Raw genomic sequence first — 17,529 nt, 5'->3', positions numbered from 1 at the left:
ATGGGAGCACGGCATGCCTGTTTTCCAGAGTCCAGCCAGCCTTGTTTCCACACACCAGCAGTTACAACACAAGTGTATTATATTTCCCAAATCACCAGTAAGAGAACACAATCTCTTCTCATCTAGGCCAGTAAGGTTGAAAATGCTCAGCCTTATGCATAAACTTGTTGATTCTCAACACAGTCCATAAAAGTAAATGAGTATTATTTGGTAGTAGAGGCTTGGTGCACAAATTTATGCATGGGTGGGGTCCCTCAGCCTGGCTGGTCACCCCCCTCCACCCTGATTGGGGCCAATCTCAGGGCCAGCCGGCCCAGGGGAAGGACTGCAGGAGGTTGGCCAGCTGGCTGAGAGGAGGGACCATGGGAGGTTGGCTGGCCGAAACCGGTTTGGCTCAGTGGATAGAGCGTCGGCCTGCAGACTGAGAGGTTGGCTGGCCACAGAAGGTTGGCTGTGGAAGCGCACTAACCACCAGGGGGAAGCTTCTGTGTTGAGCATCTGCCCCCTGGTGGTCAGTGCGCATAATAGCAACCGGTCAGTCAGTTGTAATGGTCGCTTAGGCTTTTATATATATATAGATGGTTCAGATGATGTTTAAATGGTCACCATTTCAGTGAATACATTATAATTTTGTTCTTTTTTAAAGAAAAAGTCATTCTTGAGTGTAAAATATTTAATGTATTATATTTTATTTGTCTGAAATCTTCTGTAGCTTATACATTTTTATGTGTCTTGGAATTTGATGCTAATGATTTTAATTTAAGCAGGAGTAAGTTTGGATTCAAGTTGGATGCCACCGTGGCTACCCATTGTAATTTTACAAATATTTGCTAAGCATTTATGTTTTCGGTACTTTGATTCATACTTACATGGGTGACCTGCCCACAGTTACCATGAGGACAGTTAGCAGACCATCTTCGCTGGGCCCAAATGCAGCAGTTTCCCATTCTGAAGTAAGGCATTCCTGGCAAAGGCCAGTGCTTGAGCACAGACCTACCTAGGACTGGTTCATAAAGTTTGTGATGAGATTTGGCAGTTGAAAGGGGTAGCTCTGTTAGAAGCAAGCAACTGCAGCCCAATTAGGAGTGAAGGATGAGGATTGAAAAGCACAAGATCTCCGAAAACAAGCAAAGGAAATAGAGGTGTGACTCATTACTTAAATGCCACAGACTCCTTGGAATGAACACCCAGCCCATATCTCCCTGTGGTAAAAGTTCACTGCTTTGGAGTTTTGATTTCACTAGCCAATACAGGACTTGGCCTCTGGACTTTAGTAAAATGGGGTTGATAACACCTACCTCACAAATTAATATGAAGATTAAATATAGCAACAAAACAGGGTGCTAGCTGTACCATGCCACACAGTGTAGGACCAGTCATCAGTGTCTGCTTTGCTAGCAGCCATGTCCAGCTGAAGACTGGTTGCATATGTACTTGACCCCAAATTCCTCCAGATCTCTCTCAGTCACAAGTGCATTTGACTGCGTGCTGTAGAAACCCAATTGTAGTAGCTTACTCAAATAAGAGGTTTGTTTTTCTCCCAATAGAAAGTCCAGAGGAATGTAGAACAAGGCCAGTATAGGGGCCCAAGTCTCAGGACTCAGGCTCCTTCTAGATTCCTCTCCCCACTTAGTAACTGGCTTTCATCTGCATGGTCACAAGATGTCTTAAATTGGGTTCTTCCAAGTGTCCCTGAGAGAAGGATTAATGTGCAAGTAGTTTATCTGGAAAGTGAGCCCAGGCAGTTAAGGGAGTGGGGAAGTGAGGCAGAAAAGAAGGAAGTCAATACGGGATGCGTTAAGGAGTGGGTTACTGCTGTGGGTAGCTGATGTTCATTCCTACCCAGGACCTCAGGGAGCTCTGCCGCCAGTGAATGTAGTTCATGCCTCAAATCTGTCCCACCTGGAGGCCAAGAAGCTGGGGTGTTTATGTACCAATTCCCATTTTCATTGAGGGCTGCTCCCAGGGTCACTGACTCTGGCACTTCCATCCTGCTACATGCCGGCTAAGCATGATCCTGTAGCCTCCAAAACCCCTCAGGTCAGAGCCACAGGAGCTTTTGGTAGGAACCCCGTGGTGAATACAGGAACGGTGAGTATCAACAGGTTATGGGCAGAGCACCTGCAGCACCTGCTACACGGGTTAACTTCACCTCCAGCATCATGTCTGTGTTCCAGGCAGGGAGAAGGGTAGAAGGTCAAAGGACAAAAGACATATAACCGTTGAGTCTGTACCTTTTTATCAAGAAGGCAATAGCTTTCCTGAAGCCTCACCAGACTCCTGCTGCTCAGCTGCCAGAACTGGGTTGCATGGTTACCTGCTGCAGCTGTAAGAGCCTGGAGAGATGAGTGTGTGTAGTGGATAAAATTGCAAACCATTGTCCTTGAAGATACTTGCATGAACAAAGCGAGAATCAGAAACAATAAATCTTCAAGCCGTCATTATATTGTCTCCAATACATGTGGCTCAAACAGCAGACACAAGTTATGGGGTTCTGCTCAGGCATAATTGGCTTACCTTAGCCTTTTTATTCATTAACATTTACTGTCATCTGCCAAGAACACACAATGACAAAGTTCTTAGAGGAGAACAAGGTTGGCCTGTTGGAGAAAGAGAAGAAATAGGCCTATGTGGCTGGTGTCTATGGGGATAAGGGGGACACCTGTAATACTTTCAATAATAAAGATAAATTTAAAATAAAAAAGAGCCAGGCTGGTGTGGCTCAGTGGTTAAGTGTGGACCTATAAACCAGGGGTTCACAGACCCAGGTTGTGGGCTTAATCCCCAGAATGGAGAGTGCAGGAGGCAGCCAATCGATGATTCTCTGCCATCACTGATGTTTCTATTTCTCTCTCCCTCTCTGAAATCAATACATTTCAAAAATATACATTTCAAAGCTCTTTTTGTCTGGCCCCAGAAAAGCATTTCTTAGGAGAAATCCTAGAAGTACCTAATTTGGAAGAGGAGATTTACATATTTAGGGAAGAAAGTTTGGTCATTCAAATAATACTATTTGTTTTCTCCTGAAGTCATCTACAGAAAGAAAGAAAAAAAAAAACAGTTGTGCTAATTTCCTTTAAGGAATTAAACTCCTTCAGAGCCCCTTGATTTCCAGTCGTGTTCTTGAGTTTTCATGTTTTCTCTGGAACCTATTGGTTAGGAAATATATATGTAAATATACATATGTCCCTCCATCTGCCTAGAAGATCGGTAGCTGCTGCCAACATGCTTATTCCTCCTGACAGTTGGGAACACTCTGCTTTGCCTCCTGCTCAGCTGTGTGAAAGGGAGGACTTGAGGGCCCTAAGTGATGATAAATTATCTTCAAGGGGCCTCTTTCCCATCGAGGAGCCTCTCTGAGAAACTGTTTCTAAGCCGAAGAGTTCGTCAGGAGCAACTCCCTTTGTGAGATTGTTTCGCTGTGTGAATCTCATTGCTCTTTCAGAAACTTCAGACTAACAGTTGGACCATGCCAGAGGCTACTTTGCTTAAGCCCTTTAACCTTGAACACCTATTCAATTTTTCAACAAATTTTTCAACTTGAGAGATTGCACACAAACTAGGGATACAACTATGAGCAAAATCAGGGGTGGTCCCTGCTCTCTGGGAACTTACAGCCCGTGGGAATACATAGCCTATTCAAATAGTCACAGGTCAGGTGCATAGTTAAAAATACAGAAGTGTGCTAGAAAATGATTGTATGAGAGCCTGGAACAAAGGAGCCTGATCTAATCAGAAGTCAGAGAAGAATTCCATGAAGAAGTGGCTTTTGAAACAACAGGCATTGCTTGGGGGCTCTTACGTTCCTATCCCTGAGCCAGAGATGATGGGTTTAAGTCTTTAAGACCTGCTTAGAAGGAATTTATAGAGCAGTTAAAGAAGTAAGGTGTTCCTGCAGTAAGCTATTGAAAGAGACAGTGTATCATCATGTGCTAAATGGATCAGCACTAGAGGATAAACACAAACTTAAAGATGGAAAGTGAGTGGTAGCAGATGGTGGACAACACTTTGTAGATGAGGTGAGGTTTCAGCTAGACACAGGAGGATGACTACATCATGAATGGGCAGCAAAAGGTGTTAATCTGATCATGGAACTCAAATCTTCAATGGTGTCCTGTTATCTAAGCAGGAAAAATTACCCACTTTCTTGGCCCTTCATGAAGTGCTCCCAAGTGTATCCTTTGAAGATCCCCTCCACATCTTTGGAAATACATTCACATATTCTATCTTTTACATTGTTGTTACTCTTTCCTTACCAGTTTGTGAGCAACTTGAGAGATGACATTATATATTAGTCGCCTATCTTTGTAGTCCCTTATTCTTTAGGGTAACACTTTTCGTATCAAAGAGACCGTGAATGTTTGTTTAGTTTGGTGGAATGGGAGGGCTGAAATTGTTGTGTGATGGCATATGACCATGACCACTGCTCAGTGGTGGGCGTAGGGATGAAGGTTGGCTGCCTCTTCTCCACCGGCACTTTTTTCCTTGGTGACATCACCCACTTTCAAAGTTTTAAATGTGATCTTCACACTGTCGACTCCCAAATGGATATCCACAGCTCTCAAATGCCCTCTTTCCAACTTTTGGATCCAACACCTCCCTGCATGGCATCTCTGCTTGGCCGGGCATCTCTAAAAAGCATCTCATAATTAATATGTCCAAAACAAGTTTTGATTCTTTGCCCTGATATCAAAAGGATACATCAATGTCTACCCCATCATCCCTTCTTAATAACTGGTACTACCATTTCTCATTTGCTCAAGCCAAAAACCTGCATCATCCTTGATTTATTTGCCTCATTTTCCATATGCAAAAGGTCAGCCAGTCCAAGTGTCTCATTTCAAAAAAATAACTCATCTCTACTCTCTACTTCCATTGGCACTGTCTTAGTCCAAGACAGCATCATCTCTTACCTGTTCTATTTAATAGCCCCCCTGAGCTTCTTGCTTCTCCTCTTGTCCCCAGGTCATCCATTCTCCACACTGCAACTGGAATGAACTTTCAAAAGAATAAATCACATTATGTCATCCTCTACTTATATTCCACAGGACTTCCTGTCACTAGAAGACAATTCTAGAGAAGATCTATACTCCTCACGGCGTACAAGACCCGGCATGAACCAGCTCTTTCCTGTGTGTCTGAGCTCGTCACCCACCTCTCTTCACCTCATTCATGCCATCCAGCCACCCTGGACTTGCTTTTCCTCAAACACACCTCAAAACCTTTGGCTTTGTTCTTCCCTTTGCCTAGAATAACCTTCCTCCAAATGTTCCCTTCGCTGGCTTTTTGGCATCCAGGTCTCCACTCACTTGCCATCATTTTAGAGAGGCCTCCCTAACCACACACCAGTAGATGCTCCCCGGGTTGGGGCTAGAGTCAGGGTTAAATAATAACTCTCTAATAATAACACTCTTTTATTTTTATCATAGTGTTTGCCACTATTTGTCTTAGCCCATTTGGGCTGCCATAACAGAATACCATAGATTGAGTAGATTAAACAATATAAATTTGTTTCTCATGGTTCTGGAGGCTGGGAAGTCCAAGATCAAGCTGTCTGGTGAGAACCTGCTTCCTTGTTCCCAGTTGGCTGCTTTCTCGCTGTATCCTTACATGGTAGGAAAGGGTCAGAAAGCTCTTTAATAAGGGCTCTCATCTTATTCATGAGGGATCCACCCTCATGACCTAAATACCTTCCAAAGGCCCACTCCTAGCACCATCACATTGGAGATTATGTTTCCACATGAATTTTGGGGGACACAAACATTTGGTCTGTAGCACTATTTGATTTTATTTATTTATTTATTTATTTATTTATTTATTTATTTATTTATTTACTGGTTTGTTATCTATTTCCCCTATCTAGAACATCAGCCACATGAAAACAGGGACCTTATCTATCTTATTTCCTATTATACTCCCATCCACAAAAACAAAGTTTGGCACCAAGTTGGCAATCACTAAATATTTGTTGCATTGTTGATATAGATGGATGGGTGAATGCTGATTAAGTGTATGAAGTTAAAGAAACCATTTAGCATCTTTGCCTCAATTTACCACCCTCCCTGATGTAGATGGCAGGTAATACACTACTTGTCTCTTTTGGAACACAAAGAAGGCAGTTAAGATAAATGGGAAGGCCAAAGGCTTTACCACTTATTGTGAGAAAAATATTGGAGTGTACGGGCAAGGAGCCATTTGAAAGTGGCAATGACAGGCTAATGGAGAAAGAAAGTAATTTGTTTTATTACCCGTGAACCTCCTGGGGACTGAGTAAGGGGGGTGGGAATGAAATGTACCCATTTGTAACGTAAAATTTCATAAATCCAGCTTACATTAATTCAAAGTAGAATAACACTTTGTTTATCGGGCATCGATAGATATTTTGCTAACTGTGTGTGTGTGTGTGTGTGTGTGTGTGTGTGTGTGTGTGTATTTAATGCTCCCATTGTAAGAAGATTTTTTAAGTTTGACCATTGTAATGGAAATTGATTTCAAATGAATTTCAGTGCCTCTTCCTCTGGCAGCACACTGAACAGAGCCTTTTGTCAATAACTCGAGGACATCGTTATAGGCTTATTATATTTGGGTATAAAATAGTGATAAACTCTGAAATCACAGATGTGTAGAACCATAATGTTTGCTCTTATATGTATTGCATAGGCTCTTCTCTCTTCTCTCATTTATTTAGTCAACAAGTAGGGCACCTGGCACCTGCAGGCTGGCTACTGAGGACAAACAAGAAGAATGCGGTCCCTGCCCTCTTGGAGCCCATGATGTGCTGGGGAAGACCACAGTGATCAAGTAAGTAAAGTGTGGCCAGAACCTCCAAGGCCTACCCAAGGGCTCAGGAGAGGCCTCCCCATAGAAATGGCCTTTAAGCTGATTCCTGCGAAGACGTTGCTCAGAGCAAGAATGTTCCAGGCAGATGGAAAAGCATGTGCAAGTGGCTGTGAGAGCCAGGGTGCATTTGAGCAGACAGCATGTCTCCTACGATGCTACAGAGCCATTGGGGCCAGATTGCAGGCCCCTCCTCCCGCAGGCCCAGGCTAGGAATCCGAGTCTTCATTCTGCAGACAAATTAAATGTTTTTAACAAAGGGAGCAAGCAGCATTACACTTCAAAATATGTGTTAGAAGAAAATGGAATAACCCCTAAATCTGGTGCTTTCATAGATATTGTTGGTCTAGAGACAAAGGTAAAGTAACTGGTACCACAGTAATCCTCCACCCACAAATTAGGGAATTGACAGGTGGTGCTCAGGGGCCCAGGGATAGTGCAAACACCCAGAAGTGGATATTCAGGTTTGGGAAGTGCTGGTTTCAGAAAGGAACCTCATTATCGGAGGCCTGTTACAGAACTGTCCATGTAAGAGACCAGTTTAATTCAGCTCAACATTGTCTGAAGCACGCTATATACCCGAGGCCTAAAGAAGTGTGTTAGGGTGGATGAACATGCTCTGGAAACAGATGCCTGAGTTCCAGACCCGCCTCAGTCACTACCTGTATGCAGGCCTTGAGCAAGCATCTTCCCCCATGGACTTCAGTTTCCTCTCCTTCAGAATAAGATGATACCCAAGGCCCTCTCCTATCTGGAATGCTGAGATGCACAGGCAGGAGGCTCTAAGGGGCAGGGGGGAGGGGGGGTGTCTCCACCACCTACTCACCAACTGCCCTTGGGGCAGGTTACTTAACTTCTTTGAACATCAGTTTACCTATTTGTGAAAGCTCTACTCATCAGGTGATTGTGAGAGCTAAAACACCTGGTACAGAGAAAGAAAGATCACTCTAACTGAATAGCTTACTAGCTGATGGATCACATATTAATCCACTAAAGCAGGAGCACGAATTTGAAAATGAATGTTTCCTTTAGGAAAAAAAGAGACCCCTTATGAATTAAGGAGTCATGCCACATATTATATTTTTCTGTCTCTTTTTGAGACTTGGTAACATTTGGGGAAGCATCTTGTATCATCCATCTGTCCAACATTTGTGCTTTGGAATATGTTTCCTCTAAGAGCTTGGCCAAACTCTGTTTTAAATGTGTTCAGTTCTGCTCAACCGGTGTGGCTCAGTGGTTGAGCATTGACCTATGAAACAGGAGGTCACGGTTCGATTCCCAGTCAGGGCACATGCCTGGGTTATGGGCTTGATCCCCAGTCAGGGGTGTGCGGAGGCAGCCGATCATTGATTCTCTCTCATCATTGATGTTTCTATCTCTCTCTCGCTTTCCCTTCCTCTCTGATATCAATAAAAATATTTTTTTAAAAAAATTAATGTGTTCAGTTCTGCTATCCCTGGCCTATCTGCTCAGAACATATTATTAACCTGAACTTGCTTGGATCCATATAACTTCTGCTAAAAGTCGATGTTTCCTTGTTTTTAATATTTTTTAAAATTTTTATTGAGCCAATTATTTAAGAGGAATAGCCAATGAAACAGAAACAGAGAAGTCCTTTTCAGGTGGTAAAGGAAAACCTACAAAGATTTATGATTCAGTATTAGAAATTTTCTGTGGCTAGATCTCCAAGAAGTGTTGATATTTTCAACAACAAAAATCAATCCACAGTTAGTAGGTGTTAGTCTGAGCACTTGTAGAAAAGGAAAGGCCAATTTAAACAAAGTAGTGTTGGTTTTGATCTTAGCAGGCCATAAGAATGTGATTTGAAGGAAGGAACCCTGAGCTGGAGATCCTTTGGGTTCCATTTACTCTTTCATTCATTCCGCAAATGTTTATTGAGCATCCGGCAGGGTTCCAGGTTACAGAGGATGCAGTGTGAGTCAAGCAGATATGGCACCTGCAATTAAATAGTCATGTGACCATGGACAAGCCTCTTGCCATTCTTGGACTTTGCCTTCCACATCCTTAACGTAAGCTGGCTGAGCTGCATAATCTGTAAGGGTCCTCCTCGATGTATTATTCTGTGCCTCCTCGCTGCGTTCTTGGTGGTGATCACAATGTCATGCGGCACTGATTGATGTGCATGGCACCTGGGGTGCCACAGAACCCTTCCCAGGCGTACTGCCAAGTTCTGACCAATGGGTACTGGATTGACTTCTTTAGGCCGCCAAAACAAATTCCCGCAAATGTGGTGGTTTAAGACAGCAGGACTGTATTCTCTCACAGTTCTGGCAGCTGTATGTCTGAAATCAAGGTGTCAGCAGGGCCGTGTTCTCTCTGAAGGCTGTATGGAGGGATTCTTCCAGGCTGTTTCCAAATCCTTGCTGCTGCTGGGCTTGTGGCTGCATCACTCCAGTCTCTGACTTCGTGATCACATGGCATTCTCTCTGAGGGTCTGTCCGCAACTCTATTTTCTCTTCGTACACAGACAGCTGTCACTGGAGTAGGGCCCACCCTAATCCAGTATGACTCATCTGTAACTTTGCTGTTCTACTTGCAAAGACCTCTTGCAAATAAGGTCACATTCTGAGGTTCCAGGTGGACATGAAGCTTGGCGGAGGGTACACAATCCAACCCAGCACAGATGTCATTTCCTTTTGCTTCTACCAAGGATGTGGGCTGTTACAGCAGTGTCTACACTGAGCTGGAGAGGTCAAGCATCCTGGTGCAGAGAGGGGTCCTCTGGGAGGAAGAGCAGGGAGTCATTTCATCCCTTCTAGCTGAGCCCCCAAAATTCAAGCACTGAAGAGGGTGTCCACATGCAGGAAGCTCGCTGGCCAGGCTTTGCAGGGCTGGGGTCAAGGGCTCTCGCTCTGTGGGCAATTCCAGGGCAGAACCTCTGCTCCCCCATCTCACTGATTGTGCGTCTTTGGGACATTTGTTTATTTCTGAGAGCCCAGGTTCTTTTGTCTATAAATTGGGAATAATAATGGAACCTCCTAATAGGATTGTAGCAAAACGGAAATGTTGTGAGGAACATTACTCATGCACAACACTAAGCATGGTGCCAGGAGCATGAAAATGTGCTTAATAAATGTTTGTTGCTATTAAAATATCTACTCGTTTTCTCTGTGCTGGAATATCTTTCCCAACAACGAGAGAAACATGTTATTTCTCTCATATTAAAACAAAACAATAAAAAAAACTTTCTTGACCCTATTCTCAACACACTCCCCTTTACAGCAAAATTTTGCAAAAGACTTGCAGTCCTCTGTGTCTCCTATTTCTTTTCTCCCACTGTACAAACAGGCTTTGCCCCTCCCCATCCCTGCACTACATTGTCTCAGTCATTGTGGTCCCCATGACCTCGATGCTGCTGAATCCAGCAGTTAATTCTCAGTCCTCATCTTACTTGGCCAGTCAGCATCTTGTGACAGTTAACCATTTCCTCCTTCCTGAAACATTTTTTCACTTGGGTTCCTGGGACATCACTGGATCTTGGTTCTCTTCCTACTTCCTACATTGGAGTGCCCTCAGGTTCCCTCCAACATCTCTGTTGTATCCACACTCCCTCCCTAAGCGATCTCATTCAGCCAATGGCTTTAAACACCATCGGTCACTGATGGCTCACACACTTAGGTGTCCAGCCTAGGCATTTCCCCTAAACCTAGTTAGCATCTCCATTTGGATCTCAAATAGGCATCTCAAACGTAACATGTCCAAAATAAACCCCTGGGTCCCCTCCCACCATCTTCCCTGTCACAGGAAATGGGGACCACATCCTTCCACTTGCTCAGGTAAAAAAAAATCCTGAGTATCATCCTGACTTTTAGCTATCTCTTACACCCTGAATCAAATCCATTTTCAAAATCTGTCCAGAATCTGACTATTTCTCACCTCCTCCACCACTGCCACTGCGGCCTAACCACCATCATTCCCCACCAGCGTTACAACAGCAGCCTTCCCACTGTGCTCCTGGAGAGTTTTAGAAACTCCAGGGCCCAGCCATATCTCAGACTAGTTAAATTAGAATCTCGGGGGTAGGACCAGGACACAAGTGTGGGTTTTGTTGTTGTTGTTTTGTCAGATTATGTCACTCCTCTGCCCCAAATCTTCTGATGCTTTTTCATCTTCGAATAGAAGTCAGAGTCCCCACAGTGGCCTTGGAGGCCTCCCGTCGGTGGTTTTCAGACTGCAGCAAGTCAGACACACCTGGAGACTGCCAGGACCCACTCCCAGAGTTTCTGACTCAGTAGGTCCAGGGCAGGGCCCAATAATTTGCAGATCTAGCAAGTTCCTAGGTGACTTGATGCTGTTATCTGGGGAAGACAGCTGTCAACGCCCAGGCCTTACATGACCTGGCCCCACACCTGGCCCCACAGCCTCTCAGACAGTATCTCCTGCTGCTCTTCCCTGACTTGGTCTGTTCCAGCTAGATTGGCGTCCTTGTTGTTCCTAAAACAGGCCAATTGCCTTCCTGCTTCAAGGCCTTTAATCCTTGCTGTTTCATCTACCTTGCACATCCCTCCCCATTTCTCTCAAGTCCCTCTTAGGTGTTACCTCATCAGTGAGGCTTTCCTGACTACCTTATTGGAAAGTGTTACCCTTTTCCCCGTTCCTACCCCTCTCTCCTGTTTTTTTTTCCATAATTCATCTGAACATCAATGTATATGTACACATATACTATTATGTACACATATACTAGTATGTACGTGTATTTTCTGTCCCCCCGCATACATACTAAAGTATTTACACTTATGAATGAAAGAACTTTGTTTTGTTCACTGATATGTTCACATATCATGTCTAGAATCGTGGCTGGCACACAGTAGGTCTCAGTAAATATAAAGGGAAAGAATGAAGAAAACCCAGAAACTGAGACATGAGTGCCTGTAGTTCTACTGATGGCCACTTGAGGCCGCTGATGTGTCGCAGAATGGACAGGAAGCCCTCAGCTGCTCTTTGTCCCACAGCCAACCCTTTTCGTACAGAGTCCTGGGTGGGAATCAGCAGGTGGGGGTCACACAGGCCCAGCTGGGACGCGGAAACATTATTATTGCTTCCTAAAGCCTTGTGCCCAATGCCAAGCCAAGCTGCCCCTGGAAATTAGTTGCAGTCCATATCCGATTGGCTTTTGGAAGGGAACACATCGGGGAAAGCATTTCAGCAAGTCCCCCCCCGGGGTTCGTGGACACCAACTCCTGGGAAGGGGAAGCAGGGAACCTGGCCTGGTCCAGGCAGACACAGACCACAATCATAAATAGATTGGGTGGGGCTGTCACTCTGAGTTCAAGTCCAGAAACCAAGTTTCTAAGAATTCCAGAGGGGATAGGTGAGGAGCATAGTTTGAATACGTCCCTTCCTGAATCTGGGATGTTCCAGGGCCCAGTCTTTACTCTCTTCTCATTAATATGGCCATTTGTCTATCCACATGTACATACATGCGTTCATGGGCTCCAAGAGAACCCATTTTCATTCTCTATGACACAGTAAAAAAAAGCTCTGGGCTTGGGAATTAAAAAACACAAGACTTGTTTTTACCTCCAGCTGTGTGACTCATCCTTCCTGAAGAAAATGGTCAGCAAATCTGTGCTCCCTACCTCACAGATTAGTTGTGCTGATCAAAACATGGAGTCTTATGAAAGCTTCTTGTGATCCCTTCAAATGTCGGGTTGGTTTTCTGGTGATGGGAATGACTTCTTAGCTTGCACAAATGGCAGTTGAAATTAGCAGAGATTTATCAGAAGACCTCACCCAGCTGTGGAATTCAGGGGTTTGCATGCAATTTAAGAATAATATCTATAATAATAGAAGCGTAATATGCTAATTAGACTGGCTGTCCTTCTGGATGACTTTCTGAACGAAGCTGGGGTTGTGAGGGAAGCCCGGGTCCCAGGTGCCTGCTGGCAACTGGAGGGAAGCCTGGGTCCCGGGTGCCAGAGTGAAGCCAGTGCCAGCAGCCAGGGGAAGGAAGGCCTACTCTTGCACGAATTTCATGCATCGGGCCTCTAGGTAATTATAATAAAGTATGAAGCCCTTGCTATGAGCCTGTAAACCCATTCCATACTTAATTTCATTTAATCCTCAAAACGAATCTATTTCAAAAAGGGGCCTGTTCTAGTCCTCCATTATATAGATAAGGAAATTAAGGCTCTGAGAGGTTCAGTAACTTGCCCCAAGTGACAGGCTAATAAATGAGATTTGGACCCAGGCAGTTTCCTCCTGCACTGGAGCCTGTCGAGTGAGCTAGAGGGACAGTGAAAGCTGGCTCCTTCGTAAAATGGTAGCAAGGTGTGGTGGATGGACCAGCCTTGGGCCTTGGGGTCAGACAGACCTGCTGTGCATCCCAGCTTTGCTACTTCTGGGCTGTATCAACTTGAGCACGTGATTTATCTTCTCTAAGCCGTTGTTTCTTCCTCTGTAAAATGAAGATACTATTTTCCTAGAAGGGTTGTTTTGAGGATTACAGGAGATAACACATAAAGCACCCAGCCAGTTCTTGTCAGAGTAAATGTCCATTAAATGTTAGCTCACCTCCGACTTCTCATTAAAGATGGAAAAAACCAAAGCGCTGAGAAGCTAAATGTCTTAGCTGCCAGTTACCCAGCCTTCCCTTTTAAGTTTAGACCTTGTGCTCAGTCCTCAGGCCATCTCCAGACCAGATGTTATCTTGACTGCAGTTGGCAGTCAAGGATCTTGACTTTTCTCCTTTCTCTCTTAGCCAATTGCTAATCCCCCCAAGGTGGGACCTGAGAAGTAGGACTACCAGAAGCTCTTGCCCTGCCACCCTCCCTCTTGCTGGTCCCCCTTTCCTGCCCCTCTCTAGAGATCAAAAAGAAGAAATTGGGGGGGGGGTAATTAACCAAAGAACTTATATGCATATATGCATAACCCATGGATACGGACGTTAGTGTATAGTAGGTCTGGGGGGAGGGGTCAATGTGGGGGGGCAAAAGGGGGCACCTGCAATACTTTCACCAATAAAGATATATTTTAAAAAATAAATTTAAAAAAGAAGAAATGGGACAGGGAGAAATTAAACTTTCCCTTGGTCATGAAGAGCATTCAGGAGTGGAGAAGAGTAATGTTGCCCTCCAGCCCAGAGCCTCCCAGCTCTACGTCACCCGCTTCGGCACAACAAGAGTCAATTAAGTGTGACTCAGTCTGGTTTCCCACTTGGTCTTAGAGCTGAAAAAGACCTCAAAGATTATTTCATTTTCAGCCAAGCCTCATGCTTGGTGGATGAGGAGTCATGGGGTAGGTAACTTGTCTGGCCTCACATTAAAAGAGCCACCCAGCCCCCAGGGTCCTGGATGTCCAGCCTTTTTGCCTTGTGTGGCTTTGACTCCCATGTCCTCATAGCCTCTGCAGGTTGTTGTCGGGGAGATCGGCTGGTCAGGGCTGCCGCTGTGGTGGGCTTCCCCCTCCGGGTGCCATCCTCTCCCCCTGCACTCTTCTTGCTCTGCTGAGGTACCACTTAGGCCCCAAATCTTAGTTAGCTGCCTCCTGTCCACCAGGGCCCTACACTTAGGTAATGCCCTTGGGTAAAACCCATGTCCTGAAGCTTTCCCTCTGCCCATTTCTCTATCACAAATTAACCTTTCCTATGTCCCAGCCAATTGCCAAATTCAAAAGGAACTCTGAGATGTAACAAGCTCCAACATGCTAATGATGGATTATGAACTCAAATAGCTCTATGGATGTTTATTCTTAAAAACGGTCTCCTAGGAGAATGAAACCTTTACCCAAAGGGATGAGGCCCTTATGGTAGAATTCTGGGAATTCTGATGCAGAAAATTCTCCCCAGCATACATCCACATGTCCAGTGCAGGCAGCTACCCACATTGCCCCACATGATACCAGCCTAGAGTCAGAGCTGTATGTGCGGTTTCAAGAATAGCCTGATAAGGGCCTGGTCTCTTTTCTGGATCTAAGATATTCCTTAGTCTTGTCATACAAAACCTGAAGTCATTTATCTCCATTTCCTTGGAGACTCATCTCTCAGAGGGTGAAGGAAGTGGGGGGTTGGTAGGGGAGGGTGTCTACTCCTCTTTGACTGCTTTTGTAGCAACTCCAGAGGCAATTAAATTCACCCCTTCCTGAGAATCTCAAGCACCAAATCCCATATGCTTCATTTCCACAGGACTTGACCTCTTTCCTAAGATGATCCTAAATCAGTTGATTATTATTATTATTATAGTGGTGGTGGTGGTGCTGCCGGCTGTAGCAGATTTCCTCTCGTCATTGTGGTTCACAGGGGTCCTGATGGATGGGGAAGGCCCAGTGGTCAAGAGCTGGGGCGACCCTGTTTCTGCCTGCTGTCTTGGCATCATTACTAATAATGCCTTTGCTCTCCAACGTGTCCTGGGCTGGAAGAGGAACTCAATAGTCATCCTGTTATGAGCATGGGCTTTGGAGTAAGTGTGACCTGGGTTCAAACCTCAGCCTTGCAATGCAGTAGCTGAGTGATCCTGGACAAGGTACTTAAGTTCTGTAAACATCAGTTTTCAAATCTGCAGAAAGAGGGTATCATTATCCCTCAGGGTCATGTGGAAGGACTGGCCTCACACAGAGAGTGCAAGATGAGTGAGCTCTGATCCAGAACACAGAGCATCCGTGTACATGCTCCTCATGTGTGGACTCACCTCAGGGGGCACGTAGAATCCTTTGAGGAGTAGTATACACTAGGAAGACCTGGACTTGTAACCAGGCAGACTGTCACTCAAATCCAAGCCTCACCACTTACTAGCCCTGTGACCTGGGGCAATTTAAATGCTCTTTCTGAGCCTCTCTTTGCTCATCTGCACAATGGGTATAAACTTCTCAGAATTTTTTTTATTTTTATTTTTTAGAAAATGAGACAAAGGTATTGGAAAGCACTGTGCCCTCTGTATGGAATCAATACATGCTGCTTCCTCTTAGTTCACTTGGGGAAAGTGAGGTGCAGAGAGGATTTGCCCAGGTACACAACTCAGGGTCACCAGTGAAACACAGAGCAGGTCTGCCCTCCCCGCCCCTGCACTTTCTACTCTCTCTCACGACTGACTACAGCTCCCTCCTGCTTGGATCACAGAGCCATCAGCATCATTTCCAAATGGAAATTGCTCCCTCTCAAACTCTTCCTCCTTTACCATGGAGATTAGAAACAGGAAAAGGAAGCATCATGATGACACGCAGCTGGCCCCAGGGTTTCTGGACCAGAACCAAATTTGGTGTTTGTGGATTTGATGTCATTTTGCTGGCTGTGTGACATTGGGCAATTACTCCTTGCTGCTGAGCTGCAAATTTCTCATGTGTAAAAAGAAAATGATACTCTTTGCAGGATGGGTGGCAAACCCAAGTCATTCCGTCTCCCTGGCCCAAGCTTTCAACCTTGATTTCACCTCATGTTCAGGACCTATTCAGTCCCATGGCCATGTGGGGGACAGTTGAAACGATGGCAGGTAGGAAGAATAGAATCTACATTTCAGGCGTGTGAGATTGACTTCAAGAGTTTGGGGTTTGGGCTAACGTAGATGTGCTATCTCATGTGAGTACATAGTTTATTCAAAATAGTCTATAAAGCATTTGGCTTTGTAGATTACAGGTTTTGTTTTTCATACCTGTAAGCCTTTAGCCCAGACTACAGCTTGCAGGTGAATCCAGCCTGCCACCTATTTCTGTAAATAGAGTTTCATTGGTTTTGTTTATGCCTGTTAGTTTATGTACTGCCCATGGCCCCTTTCTCACTACTATAGCAGAGCTGAACATTTGCAACAGAGATCATATAAACCACAAAGATTAAAATGTTTGCTAGCTGATCCTTTATAAATAAGGTTTGCAATCCTGCTGTAGAGTATAAGATCATTTAAGTTTTAATAATAATAATTACAGTAATACCTGATGCTACTATGTGCTTGCTCCATGCCATGTCCTGTTCTAAGGGCTTTACATGTGCTATCTAATTTAATACTTACAACAATTCCATGGTACACACACTATTATTCCCACTTTATAAGGGAGAAAACTGAGGCAGAAAGAGGTTAAGTCACTTGCTCAAAGTCTTGTAGCTGGTAAGTGGCACAGTTGGGCTTCTAATCTAGGCAGTGTGAAGCATTAGATTTCCTTAGAAACTTTTACATCCATTTTCCTTTCCTGTCCACCTGAGCCACTTGTGATATGGGAGACAATTTTAGGTGGCCCACAGATGTGTTGAAAACATCCTCTCCTAGCAGATGAATGCTATTCCATTTTAAGTTATCTTTAACATTGTGAATCTCCCTTTTAATATACAGCAGTACCTTGTTCAAATGTAACTGTATCGCTTTGTTTCATAGTATTTATTTTTATAGTTGCCTTCTATTTGTAGCCAATGATCCTTGCTTTCCTTTTACAGCAGTTTCCTTTCAAAACAAATTGATTTAGGAATACAATAGAGTCAATTCAAGTGTTAAAGGAACCATGTTAATAAAGGTACAGATGGTGTGTAAATATGACAAAATCATGGCAATGGTGCAGAAATGAATGACAGGGCCCAGAGCACTGGCCCAGGACGGAGGTGACCAGGCCCTAGACTCAGTTTGGTATGTGGCTGTGGACACATCAGGCGTCCCCTGAGCCTGAGGTTCCTTATCTAGTGAGGGAGGGAGTTGAATTAAATAATCTCTCACATTCTGTGGCATCCTAGTTTACTCTTCTTGGGCTCGGATTCAC

This window comes from Myotis myotis, unplaced genomic scaffold (assembly GCF_014108235.1).
Source record: "Myotis myotis isolate mMyoMyo1 unplaced genomic scaffold, mMyoMyo1.p scaffold_m19_p_6, whole genome shotgun sequence".
Lineage (NCBI taxonomy): Eukaryota > Metazoa > Chordata > Mammalia > Chiroptera > Vespertilionidae > Myotis > Myotis myotis.
Note: the sequence above shows the minus strand (reverse complement) of the source record.